Source organism: Mustela erminea, chromosome 1, assembly GCF_009829155.1.
Source record: "Mustela erminea isolate mMusErm1 chromosome 1, mMusErm1.Pri, whole genome shotgun sequence".
Taxonomy (NCBI): Eukaryota; Metazoa; Chordata; class Mammalia; order Carnivora; family Mustelidae; genus Mustela; species Mustela erminea.
Window position 1 is genome coordinate 36,753,195 of NC_045614.1, and position 14,481 is coordinate 36,767,675.

Here is a 14,481-nt window from a genome sequence, read left to right on the forward strand (position 1 = left end):
GAGTACACTGCAATTAAGAGAGAGAGAGAATGAATTTGGTCTGCTAACTTCCAGAGTAGAACACTGATGAGGTCTTCTCTTACATACATTACTGAGTTATCTCCAACACCCCGTGCGAAGACAAAGCTAATAAACCAACTACAATGTCCAAGCCTCAGGTCTTGGCACCAAGAATGCTAGTTTTTATGCTTCAGATGTTGCACATCCTAGAGTCAATTGTATTTCACCCTTCACTTTAGCTACTAGGAAGCTCAGAGCCACATTTATCGTCTACCACCCATAAGTGAATAGAACTTCTCACCATGTACTTTATATACTAAATTTACCCTTAGTTTTTCTGTGTTCCCTCTATCTTTCATTCCACTGAATATTGTTAAAGGCTTTCTCTAGTCTGCTTTGATGGGGACAAATACATGAGTATATAAACAAGACGACATTATTTAATATCCTCTAACAGATCCAAAGTTCAACTTGTCCTCTCTCTCATCCACTTCCCTTTTGTCTACCCATTCTACTCACCATCCCAAAACTCAAAATTCCCAGCTTGACGCGGCCGCCTAAGGGTAGAAGCATTACTTCTACATAATAAACTGAAAAATGTGACCTACACTACACAGCACAGGAATTAACAGGCAATGAATCACATTAGGATTCATGAATGGGTTTCCTGGTAGGTAACAGGATGGGGGGGAAGGGCCAAAGGACCAGTAGTGTTTACTTTCTGGGAGGAACGAAGTCCATTGCATACAACATAGGGAAGCAAGCAGCGAGGGGGCCAGGGGGAAGATGAGCAAAGGGATGTGTTGGGAAGGGACTCCAAGGATACACATCTTACAGCTTGAACAGAGCTCAGTCTTGGTTCACGGTGACTCAAACTAGTCATAGCCTCCGAAAGTAAGACCCTGATATGTGCGATCCTCGAGTCCAGAAAAACATTCAGGGGCCCTAGAAAACAGTGGAAAGCCATAAAGGTCCCCCAATGATAGGTCCATGATCAAAGGAGTGAGACTGAGCAAATAAAGCAAAGCTTTATTTCGCACCAAGCATCGAGACTCAAACCGACCAGTGGGGGCCGCCTCTACAGAGAGCGCGACCCCTCCCAGCCTCACAGACTAACGTTTATGGAGCAAAGGCCATGTGGTTGGGCCTGGCCACACACAGGTGGCCAATGAGATTGCAACACACAGAGAAAGCTGCACAGTCATGCTAGGTTCCACATGGGTGGCCAATTGAATTACAATTCACCCCATAGTAGCTATTTGAACTAGCCTATCACCTTGGTCAGAATTGGAGCCCAAAAGGCAGGGCCCACACTCCTTGCTAGCTAGGGAGACAGTATGCGCACTTTACTGATTGGATGTCTCCACCTCACCCGACTCATTCGACGCATTCCTGCATTCGGGCTCTGTTATCAGGGTCTGGTCGACCATATTCTATTGGTTTCCAGGACTTGCTTTTAAGTAAGTTCCCCTGGGTGGGGGAGGAGGGGGAGGGTCAGTTTAAATTTTACTGCATAAACAACAAAATCACTGTTTAATGGGATGGAATCACTCTGGCTAAATAGGCCCTTACATTACCTGATTGTTTTAGATCTTAAGTCAAGAGAATAGAATCAAAGAATCTGATAGTGTGGTAACATGTTAACGATAGGTACTCAGGGCCCAACACTGGACCCGGCAGTTCATTTCTCTGCTCATCTAATCCTCGAAATAATCTGAGAAGGCAATTCTTTTTAATTCTTTTGTTACCCTTTATTTTTTTTATATTTTTTTTATTTTTTATAAACATATAATATATTTTTATCCTCCGGGGTACAGGTCTGTGAATCACCAGGTTTACACACTTCACAGCACTTACCATAGCACATACCCTCCCCAATGTCCATAACCCCACTCTTTATTTTTTTGAAGATTTTATTTATTTATTTGTTAGAAAGGGAGAGGGAGCAGCAAGCAGAGGGAGAGAGAGAAGCAAGCTCCCCACCGAGCAGGAAGCCTGTCGCAGGGCTCCATCCCAGAACCCTGGGATCATGACCTGAGCCAAAGGCAGAGGCTTAACCAACTGAGCCACCCAGGTGCCCCTTTGGTCAACCTCTATTTAACAGAGGAGAAAATAAGCCCTCCTGCTTACTTACACAAAACAAGTAAGAAGTGGACTCAGGATTCCGAACTGGGCTGAGAGATTCCATCCTCTGGGAGGAAAGGGGAGTTTAAAACAGAAGGGGAAAAAAATGGGGTGGGGGCTAGAAATAGTACATGCTCAGTTAAGACTGAAGACTGGGGTTTGTGCAACACAGAATATCCCGCTCAGAACATCCCGCAGTCTGAGGAGGGACTTCTTAGAAGGACAGAGTCTTCCTAACAACTGGCCATCATTGAAGGACGACATCCCATAAATTCCAGCCACATATCTGCTTTTGCATGTGTAAACATTATGAAATACCTATCAAATATTTCCAATGAAAGCTTGCCATCAGAGTTGAGATGAGCTCTAAGTGTAAAAACCACATCGCATCTGAAAGACTTAGTACAAAAGAAAGAACCACCTCATTAATAAGGTCTTTCCAAATGAAGAAAAAAAGTTTAGATAGAATCTAAAAGAAGAAAAAAAGATCCAGAGTGTCTTATTGTCTGTGGATTTTGTTTTTCACTTTCAAAAATTTTGTGTAACCCCCCCATCTAAACTTCTGTCATTTCCAAGGGTAATTAATATTTGGAAAGATCTTTTGGTGTTCACAACAAGTTGTGTTAAACTCCTCCTATAATTTGATATCATTGACATCAGTTAAAGGCCTGGGAGGCCATTCCTCTTACTCAAGACCAAAAAACACAAAACAAAACAAAAAATCCAACTTACATTTATAAGGCATTACAACCAGACACTGAGTTTTCAGAAATTTCTAAGCCTAGTCCACATTTTCACACAAGAATTCACTAATCATCTTCATTTGGGCATGAGGGAAACATTCTGACAGCAATTATGCCCATATAAGGAAATAAAAGGAAATCATGGGGTCATGATCCCATAATTCCAACACACAAGAGATGCACCACACACTAGGAGACTTCTAAAGCAGAGAAACACAGGAAGCTCGGAAGAATAACCTTTCTTCCTAGTCATAGATTTATGCCCTCAAGGTAAAAAATGCACTATCCATCCCCAGAAGGAAGCAATGCATGTAAAAATTAAGATTATCATAATCTGCTGCATAACATAAAAATACACAAAATGTAGATTCATCTTTGTGAATGATAGGACCTTTAAACTTTAATTAAAATAACTGATCACTTGAAAACCCATCAATTGTAATCAATTCTAAAGCACCTTTGTAAACAGTGGGGGCCAGAGAGAGCAGAAACAAGTAAATTCCAAAACAATCCAGTCTTTCATAGCCTTCCTGCCTCAGGGCCTTTGCCCAGGTTAATTCTTTGGTTCAGAGCCAAACACATTGTTCCGTCCTTCTCCACCTAGTTAATTCCTGCTCAATCTTCATCTCTCAGGACACCCACCACCTCCTGGGGGAGGCACTTCCCTAATTACTAAGTAAAATCTCTAAATTTAAGCCTTTTCCTTTTGATTAATCAGAATTGCATTGCCATACTCATGTGGGTCTCTCCTATAAGACCTGAAGCTCCATGAAGGCAAGAATAAGAGTCTTATCTTAGCATTGCATTTCATCTCCAGGCCTTGGTACTGGACCTGACATGCATCAAGCATTCAACACATATTTGTTGTATCAGTAAATGAATCTGAAAAACTCACCATAAGTAGGATGTCCAATCCCCTCTGCTTAAATTCAGGTTTTCAATCACCGTATTCATCTTGTGGCAACATTTTTAACTACAGACACTTTTTTAGGTGTGGACCCAACTCAGAGCTATGGCTTTCCCTGAGAACATCCCAGCTCCCAACCAAAGCTCTGGAGAGAACATCCCAGCTCCCAACCAAAACCAACTATGCTTTGCTACGTGGTTCAGCCACCTGGAACTAAAATTCAAGCCATGCCAAGTGAAGTCTCCTCTTCCTGGAACTGAGAATTGAGCCTGAGAGACAGCTAGTCTCCTAGTCATTCCGGAATAAGCTCTTAGAGCAGAGACACAGAAATCTGGGACCTATGGAGTGGACAGCTCTCACCAGAACACATAGGGGCACAAAAAAAGCCGATCTGCACAGAGACAAGACTGTCACAGTTGTCCAAAGAGCAGAAATGAGACAGAAGGACACGATGCAGGTCCCAGAATGTTGTTCTATGATTAACCTTTCCTTGGCCTGCCTTCAACCCTCCCCTCGCATTCCGTAAGAACGTCTAAAAGTTATTTTTTAAATAATAATTTTCATCTTTGGCCTAGCTAGAGTGAGTGTTTAGTTTACCCCCATTTCCTAGATGGGTAAATGGAGACCCCCAGAAATTACCTTCCCAAGGTCACAAAGCTCACAGTGTTCATACCCAAGCCTACCCACAGAAGAACAATTCTGTCTGCCCTGTCCAACTGTGAATTAACATCCATGAAAAAAACTTTTTTTTTAATTATTATAGCTTTATTTTTAAAATTTTTTATTTTTATCATTATGTTCAACTAGCCAGCATAGATTAGTTTTTGACATAGCGTTCAGCGTTCACTTCTTGCGTGTAACACCCGGTGCTCCTCACCACACGTGCCCTCCTCACCAGCCGCCCCATCCCCCACCCCTCTAAAACTTTCAACTGAGTTCACCAGGGGCACGAGGCACATTTCCAGGGCTCTGCAGCTCCACAGGGTGAGTGGCATATTAAAGGGCGCAGCTACAGAACCTCTCGGCCCCTGCGGAAAGTTCCACGGGACAGCACTGGCTCCATGAAGGGTCCCCTCCGTTTGAAAACTCTAAAATGAACTGCAGAAACAGGAAACGGCAACTCAGAAGAAATAACCCACACAGGAAGAAAAAAACCCGACAAGAATATCCTTCATCATATCCTCACAGGAGGGTGCCTGGGGGGTGGGGGCGGGCAGTCAGTTGGGTGTCTGGCTCTTAGTTTCGGCTCAGGTCATGATCTCAGAGCCCTGAGATTGAGCCCCAAATCAGGCTCTGCTCTTGGTGTGAAGTTTGCCTGGGATTCTCTCTCCTTCTCTTTCTGTCTCTCCTGCTCATGCTCTCTCTTTCGCTCGCTCTCACTCTCTCTCAAATAAATAAATCTTTAAAAAAAATAAGATAAAATAAAATATCCTCAAATGGATAAGAGGGTCTGCAACCAAGAAAAAAATCCAGGGTGTTATTTAAAGAAGAAAAGAGGGGACACCTGCCTGGCTCAGTTGGAAGAGCACAGGACTCTTGTTCTCATGGTTGTGGGTTCAAGTCCCAATTTGGGTGTAGAAATTACTTAAATAAATAATTTTTTTTTTTTTTAAACAGAGAGAGAGGGTGCATGGGTGACTCTGTCAGTTAAGCATCTGCCTTCAGCTCAGGTCATGACCTCAGGGTCCTGGGATTGAGTCCCCACATTGGGCTCCCTGCTCAGTGAAGAGCCTGCTTCTCCCTCTCCCTCTGCTGCTCCCCCTGCTTGTGCTTTGTCAGTCTCTCTCTCTGTCAAATAAATACATTTTTTAAAAAGGAGAGAGAGAGAGAGAGAGAGAGAGAGAAAGGAAATATCCAGGAGACAAACAAGAAAATCAGTAGAGGGACGTTGAGGAAATTTGCCAAAAAATAAAGCAAAAAGGCAAACAGATGGGAGCTAAGACAGAAACAAAAGAAACTTTGAGCGTCAGGGAAGGAATTCCAGGACCCGGATATTAAGAGTTCTGCTAAGAAGAGAGACAGAGAAGATGCAAGGGAGAGAATCATCAAAGAAAAAAATTTTATTCCTGGAAAAGAAGGACATACGTTTCCAGATGGAAATGTTTGAGTCCTCAGCATAATAGTTGAAAATAGACACGCACCAGAACACTGGAGACAAACAGAAGACACTTAAAAGTTCCAGAAAGATAAAAACAGGCCAAATGCAAAGGAATTCAGCTCCCAAAGTATTTACTGCTCAAGCATACCTTCTAAGAAAGCAAATGGAGGGGATGATCCACCAAAATCAAGAAATAAGCTAAGAGGGGCACCTGGGTGGCTCAGTTGGTTAAACGACTGCCTTCGGTTCAGGTGGTGATCCTGGAGTCCCGGGATCAAGTCCCGCATCGGGCTCTCTGCTCAGCAGGGAGTCTGCTTCTCCCTCTAACCCTCCCCTTCTCGTGCTGTCTCTCCCTCTCATTCTCTCTGTCAAATAAATAAATAAAATCTAAAAAAAAAAAAAAACACTAAGAAAGTCTTCCTACAATGGGAATACAGGAAACATGATATCCAACTCAGGTGTTCAGGAGAATGCCAGCTGCTTTAACAAAAAGACCCAACAACTCCCGGCTCAAACAAAAGTTCATTGCTCACTCCAAAAAAGAAAAAGAAAAGAAAAGAAATTGCAGAAGCTTATTTCAGCCCATACACTAAACACAGTGGAAGACCCTGGAACCTGGGCAGGTCTTGCCAATCCAAAACGTGGGTTCTTGTTTCCATTGTGCCCTATCCGTTCAGCAAGCAAATCAATGGACCTCTCAGAACCTCAAGTTCTTCATCTTGAAAATGGATTTTTAAATCGTTGACCTGGGCTACGGTGGCGTTAAATGAGGCATGGTATGGAAAAAGTCTGCGTCAATGACACCCATTCCAATAGGGTTGTTGTAATGTCCTCCAGAACCCCTATAAATGTCCCTCTCTGCCCTGAGAGTTTTCTTTGCATTGAGCGCAACTGATCGTCTCCAGATGCTTTGAGGTAGGTGCTTATCATTATCCCCCTTTACAGAGGAGGAATTTGGATGCAGGAACGTAATTTGACGTGCCTAAGATCAGCTACCAAGTGGCAGAGCTGGGATAGGGGCTTGGGTTCCAGAGTCTACCCTCCCTTCGGCTGGGAAACACGGTCTTCCCAGGATCTAGAAATGAGCGCTCCCCCTTTCCCCACTCCCTACCACTTTTTTCAGCCCATACCAGTACCATTCACTTTCTGGATGCACACACGAGTTATAATACTGTCTTCGGGCTTTCTCTTCTAACATTTTCACCTTGTGGTCATATACATGTTTGTCTCTGGGTCTGAAACCTTATTGGACCGGAAAACACTCGACGTCAAAACCAAACTCAGCCTTGTTCACACCACAGCGTTATGCAAAGCATAATCAGCAAAAGGATCCTGCCTGGAAAAACCTGACAAACCAAATTAGTAAAATCACGTTCCAAAGTATTTTCTTTTTTTTTTTTTTTAAGATTTTATTTATTTATTTGACAGAGAACACAAGTAGGCAGAGAGGCAGGAAGAGAGAGAGAGAGAGAGAGAGAAGCAGGCTCTGCACTGAGCAGAGAGCCCAATGCGGGGCTCGATCCCAGGACCCTGGGATCATGACCTGGGCTGAAGGCAGAGGCTTAACCCACGGAGCCACCCAGGCGCCCCTAAAGTATTTTCAATCTAATAAGTAATTTCAGACATCACTGGTTCTCCCAATCAATGGCCATTTCTGTAAGAGATGAAAGGAACCAAGAAAAAGGAGGAAAAAAAAAAAAAAGGCAGACACAGGAATCCTGAGCGGTAACATCCCAGGGTCCTCAGTCTCGGATTAACACGGGTCTGACCTACAATAACGGTGGGTACCGCGCTGACAAATCTTTCCTTTGACCGACATTTGCCGATATCTCCCGTGAGGCAGACCCTGGAGCAAACAGGAGCTTTTGCCCAGGACTTAGAGCAACGGCCGATCCTGCGAATGCGGCTTCGGAACATGAGGTCGTTGGGTAGAATTCAGAACTGGGATGAAGAAAAAAAAGACATCTTTCTTTTTTCACTCACCTCTATTTGAAACCCATCACATCCCTCAAAGATAAAAGTCAGCAACAGGGGGCGTCTGGGTGGCTCCGTGGGTTAAGCGTCTGCCTTCAGCTCAGGTCATGAGCTCAGGTCATGATCTCAGGGTCCTGGGATCGAGCCCCACATCGGGCTCTCTGCTCAACAAGGAACCTGCTTCCCCTTCTCTCTCTCTCTGCCTGCCTCACTGTCTACTTGTGATCTCTGTCAAATAAACAAATAAAATCTTAAAAAAAAAAAAAAAGAAAGAAAAGAAAAGTCAGCAATAAATGGCAGGAGTTATGTAGCAATTCCTAGAACAAGGTCATACATAGAAAGTACAGCTATTCTCAAGTCACATTACAGTTTGTGGTGTAGACCTCAAAATCTGTATCCATGGCCTCTCCATAATTATATAGCTCATGGATCTGCCCAAAGAACATGCTGTTTAATACATTAATACCAAAGTGCGTGTTCTCTATCACAAACTGCCTTCATGCTGCAATCACTACAGGACAGTACAGCTGGCTTCCTTTGAAGTCCCATGGATTTTGTTTTATGTGCTTTAAAACGTATTCTGAGACGAAATCCACTGGCCTCAAGAAATGTCCAAAAGGACCTATGGCACAGAAGGGGTAAAAAGATCTAGATCCCAGGAGCTAGCAAAACGGATGACCCTATCACAGCTACCTTCTCCCTCTTTCCCCCTCCTGCCCTACGTAAGCCGGACCTTGCACCCAATTCTGCCAGTACTGACACAAAAAGTTGGAGAGCAAACTCGAAGAAGATGTACTGACATCTGTGTAAGGCATAAACCAGTCACAGAACCACCAGGAAAGACTTGCAGAATGATTTTCGCAAGGTTAAAAAAAAAAGAAAGAAAAAACACAATTTGCCCTGTATAGAAAGCACCATCGTTTCAAGTACTCCTTGCAACCACTATTTGTAATGTATTCCAACTTGCAAGTGTAGAAATGGCCTCATTATCCCCACAGAGGTCCTTCAGAAAGTCTATTTCAAAGCAAGCACATTTGAAAGTTAGCCCGCAATCTAAAAGCCAGAGCTATAAATACGCAGGGCCTGGGAAAGCTAGAGCGGGCCGGATTCCATGATTGCATCTTCAAGGAAGAAACCGGCAGAGCTGGAGGCCAGCAGATTGCTCAGCGAACAGCTGTAAGAAAAAGGGAGATGAAGTGTCAAAGATCTTTAGGGTAACAGGTGTCAGAAGTCCAAGGGCAAAGAGACCCCCAACATCCTGAAAGAGATAAAATACACACGCAGGCGAGCATTAACAAAGAGGTGCATGAAAGCTTTCCCGATGGATATTGCAAGCGTCTGTGCAGGCTCTGACAAAGGACAGGCAACAATGAAGTGAAAGTGTCCATATGAATGGGGTCTCGGGATGGGTTCGCCCCCAACCAGAGCCCGAGACAAGGACATACAGGTGCATAAATGAGGTCGCTGCCTCAAACAGTGGCAGCCAGATTCCTTAAGGCCTCTCAAGAAGCAATGAGAATGGTTCCCAGAATCGGCCACCGAAGGACAGCAGGGAGAAGCATTTATGCACTAGATTTCCATCACGGACATCACATCCCAGGTTTGCATGGGCTGCCTCTGCGACGCCACAGAAGACCCTGTGAGGAAGGCAGAAAGACTTGGCAGACACTAGGGATGGAACAGGAGCAGCTCAAGCTGCTTATAGGTGCTGGTACCTCGTGCTCTAGCCCTCAGCTCCCTGGAGATTGACCTCTGAACTTGCAAGGAATGGTCCTTTGCAGCTGCCGAGGGTTATGAGAGAGCAGAGGTACCTGCAACCCAGTGCAAAGGAGGAATGCAGCCTTTTCTCTTCTACAGCCACTTTCCTGCACTGAATTTTAAAATCCCTTCACTTGCCAAATAGATCTGAGCCCCAGCTATGCAATAGGTACTGCCTCCGGGTACGGGCACAAGCAATGAGGGGGACAGGCGAGGTCTCTGCCTTGTATTCTGGTTTCAGCCATCTGAAAAATGAGTATTCGACATTGATAAAAAGAGATGACAACAGACAACAGAAAGGAATGAGGAAGGGAGAGAAGGCAGAGGGAATTCAGCAAGGGCAGTGGGACATTATTGTTTTGTGCTGGAACCTCAAAGATGACAAGGAGCCAGCTGTGGGACCCATGGAGGAAATGCTTTTAACCAGAGAGAACAGCACATCCAAAGGCCCTGAGGTGCAAAGAAGCGAGCCAGAGCCCTAGTGAGGGAAGAGTCTTCCATACGGTGGGTGGAAGGGAGCATCTATTATAAGCAAGAATTCTCACTGGTCAGGGAGTGAGCATACGGTGGAAACTCATTTTCAGATAGTGTTGAATTCTGTACCATACAGAGTCCTCTCTGCAGGCCAATTTCCATCTAAACCAAAGTATTTCTTTTCCTTTTCTTTTTTTTTCCCCCCTCCACATTTTCATCTACAGATCACTGAACTTGGACGTTCACAGTGTTAACCAGGTTTGAACCCGAAGTAAAAATCCCCAGCTGCCTGGAGTCCAAGGCATTTTGGAAAGGAGGAAACAAAAGTAAACCAGAAAGTCATTTCCCATCTGAGGAAGAGAAGATAAGGAGCCGGTGGGAGTTGGTCCAGGTGAATAACTAACGTTCTGTGCACACAAGCAGGTGAGATAAGGAACAAGATGCAGACTCAGGGCTCGTCAAAGGAGGAAGCGTCCTTCCTCCAAATGGCAAAGCTAGCTCTGCTTCCCCGCTCCTTTCTCATGTCCTGGGAGATGATACATTGATTGGCACAACAGAAAATCAGGTATCGATTTCATATATCCCTCCTTGGACATTAGAATTGAAAATCTTGCCAGCTGACTGCCCTCTAATTCCAATTATTTGGGGCCTCTTAGCCTTGAGAATCTCCGTACGCAAATAATAATCACTGCTATTAGAAAGCTTTTACTTAGCACTAACTAGCGGCCAAATATGATGCAGAAAACTTGTTACAGGCATTAACTCATCCGTGTCTGGCCACAGCCTTCTGAGACACAGACCTTCTTAGAGAAAATGCAAACGCAGCAAGGTTCATAATTTGGCCAAGGTCATAAAGCTGGTAAATTGGGAAGCCAGGATTTGAACCAGCAAGGTCTGACTCCAGAGCCCTTCTCTTAACACAAGCTCTAACGGCTTTGTTAAATCCGTGTTAAATGCCCAGCTGACTTTCATGGGGACAGCGTTGTGAAGGTTGTAAGACTTCTTGGAGAGAAGTCCCTGCATCTTACACAGAACTCCCTGCCATCTGAAAACCAATGTCCACAGCCTGTCCCATCCATCATGAAAGGGTCCCCATAAAGTGATTTTGGCCAAGAGAGAGGAAAAAAGGCAAGGGAGAGAAGGTTTAGAAAAATTGATCCTCCAGTAATAACCAGAGTAGTCAAAGAAATTAATGCTCATTGTCCAGACAGAAGGTGGAGGCAAAGATACGCACCACCTGCCATTCTCAAGATACCCACTTTCTATTTAGCTGGCTCCTGCAAAGTCATCTGCTTTGGAGAATGCTTCCATCTTCAAATGAAAAATCTTCCAGCTTCCGATATGGGTGTCAAGAGGGCTAAAGGCCAGAATGAGCTGAGCCCAGCAGAAAACGCACAGAACTACAAAAGGGCTATTTCTGTTACGCTCAGAGCAAGGAGAACAACAAGACATAGGTCTCCTGCTTGGTGAGGGTGATGTGATGCTAACGGATGACCGCAGGAGGAATTACTCAACTCCAGTCCGCGTCTGTGTTCCGTCGAGAAGGACGAGACGCTTGCCAAAAGGGTCAAGGGGACACGGGTTAGAGGGGACTGAGGTCCACAATAGGGGTTGTGATCGTCAGAGTGCCTGCCCTCTCTAAATGAGCCCGAGGGTCCCGACCCTGAGGAATTCAACCCCGCAGTACCAATGACGTAGGTGTCAGGTAGCAAAAAACGACTGGCAAACTCTGAAAAATCTGGGAGAATAGTCGCTATACCAGCAAATGGAAAGGAATGAAAAGAGCGGTTTTGCCAATCACAGATCAGTAATCATGGGCCAACCTCGTAAGAAATACTTAGAACGCCATTGCCAGGCGCCTGGGTGGCTCAGTTGGCTAAGCAACTGCCTTCGGCTCAGGTCGTGATCCTGGAGTCCCAGGATCGAGTCCCACATGGGGCTCCCATCTCCATGGGGAGTCTGCTTTTCCCTCTGACCTTCTGGAACCTCATGCTCTCTCTCACTGTCTCTCTCGCTCTCAAATAAATACATAAAATCTATTAAAAAAAAGGTCATTACTAACATGGGTGGCAGGGAGCAGCAATGATTCCTTGGAATCCGTTATGACTGTTACGGTCATAAAATTCAGAGTTCACCAAGATATTCTGAGTTTTTCATAAAACTCCAATGCAAAAATATAAAGAAACAGAGACCAGGCATAATGAAAATAAGTGGGCTGAGTAACCCATCAGAAGTTTTCCTCTCTGCTGATTCATTACATCTATGCTGATTTAGAATATATTCTCCAGTGGTCTGCCACTGGGCTCTACCCAGAGGCATGTTTGTTCATTTTCCTATCAATAATTTGGGTACCAACATTGCCTGCATTCCCCTCAAACTTGGGGGGTGAACTGAACCTAGGAAAAAACACAACAATTTTGGTCTGTCAAAAGCAAAATGGAAAAAAAAAAACCAGTAAGGTGGACCAATCCATTGAAAGTTAATGCAATTAAATTCTCGGGAGGTAAATGCAAATTATGAAGAGTGGGTCCAAGAACATAACTTGACAGTAGAGGATAGAAGAAACGCTGCTCTCACACAGCACATGGAGAAAAATTGCTCAGAAATGTCTCAAAGGACTTTGAATTTTAAATGAGGCATACAATATGGCTGCTAAAAAGGTTATCTTGATCTTATGTTTTATTAGTAAGGGTTTGTTACTTGAAACTAGATAAGGGATAAGTCAGTTATACTGTGAATTAGACCAGAATGAAAGACTTTGTGTTATTCAGTTCAGTTTCAGATACAGCCCTGGCCCATGGCACTTCCGCCATGATGAACATGTTCCACATCTCCAACGCAATCGTCACCCCCACCTATGACGACTGAGCTTTGGAGATGTGGCTAGTATGACTGAGGAGCAGAATTTTTAGTTGTATTTAATTCTAATCAATTTAAATTTATGTAGCTGCTTATGGCTCATGGCTACCGGGTTGGGCTGTGCGGCTGCAGACAAAGCTACATGCCACATGGTGGAAAAAGCTGGGCGGATAGCAAGCCTGAAAAGAAGACTCCGGGGGACAAAATGGCAACAGTGTTTAATATCTGAAGTGTTGTCTTATGGAAAAGGGTTTAGAAATACTCTTTAGAGACCACTGAGCAGAACTAGAGAAATCATAGTAAAATGTTTAAAAATCATGACTGTGCAGAAATAAGGGTTTAATAATTATAACAATGTCAGGTTTGTTTGTTTGTTTTTTTTAAGGTCTTATTTATTTGAAAGAAAGAGAGACAGAGAGAGAGAGAGAACATGAGCAGGGCAGAGGGAGAGGGACAAGCAGACTCCGGGCTGATCATGGAGCCAGACACAGAGCTTGATCCCAGGACCCCGGGATCTGGGACCTGAGCCAAAGACAGACGCTTAGCCGACTGAGCCACCCAGGCATCTGGACAAGGTCAGTCTATGAGGCAAGACCAGAACCCATCAACCAGCACAGAGCAGGGCACTGAGGAGACCTTCAAGAAATACTTCTACTTAGTAAGTAGGTGAATCGGTCCATCAAGGAAATAGGAATCTGTCCACATGGAATGCAGATGCCTCAAAAGACACTGAATCCCACCCCCTCAAACCCATCCACTGGGAGTCCCGAAGGACCTAGCCCACCACTGCGGGGAGACAGTGAAAGCTCCAGGCATCCACCAAAAGGCCACAGGATGAGATGGCCCTCCAGGTCCTTCCAGATCAGCTCAGACTCTCCCGTCTGCCATCAGATGGGACTGGGTTCAAATCCTGACACTCACTATTTGTGTGACTGTGTATCTACAGCTGCATAACAATTAACTACATATTTGAGGACTTCACGCCGCACACATTTAGGACGTCACAGTTTCTGCAGACCAGGGATCTGGGCACGGCGTCGTTGAGTGTTATGCCTACAGTCTCATGAAGCTGCGGTCAGGGCTTCTCATGAAGCCCAGCCAGGGTCTCACCTGGAGGCTGGACTGAAGAAGACTCATCTTCCCACTCAAAGAGTGGATGCCAACACTCTGTCCTTCATCCTCACATTTGCTGGCCCAAGAGCTCCAAGGCTTTCTGCTGGCGCTCTGCTCCTCGAGGACACCTGCCTTTCCTTGCCACATGGGCTTTCCCAACATGCCCACTGACAGTTTCCCTAATGCAACAATCACAGCTATGACATCCCCGCACTTTCACTATTCCATGGGTTAGAAGCACACCAGGTCCTGCCCCAAAAGGTGTGAACACTTGGAGGCGGGGATCACACGGGGCCACCCCAGAATCTGACAGTGACCTTGGCAAGTCAGCACATCCAGTTCTTCCCCGTAGAAATGAGGCACTAATTGCACAACGCAGTCATTACAGGCTCATTTAATATACAAACTCACGTTAGCGCGTAACCAGGGTC

The 14,481-nt window shown here is 44.8% G+C and overlaps 1 protein-coding gene across 7 annotated transcripts in view; it reads right to left on the minus strand.

Moving 5' to 3' along the window:
- Window positions 1–14,481, minus strand: part of TAFA4 (TAFA chemokine like family member 4) — a 215,471-nt gene that overhangs the window by 156,371 nt on the left and 44,619 nt on the right. The window contains exon 1 of one of the 7 annotated variants that reach the window (XM_032324725.1): window positions 7,856–7,949. The exons of the other annotated variants lie outside the window; for them this stretch is intronic. The gene's annotated coding sequence lies outside the window, so the exon portion shown is untranslated. Of the gene's footprint in view, window positions 1–7,855; window positions 7,950–14,481 lie in introns of those variants that run through there. 7 annotated transcript variants of the gene reach the window in all.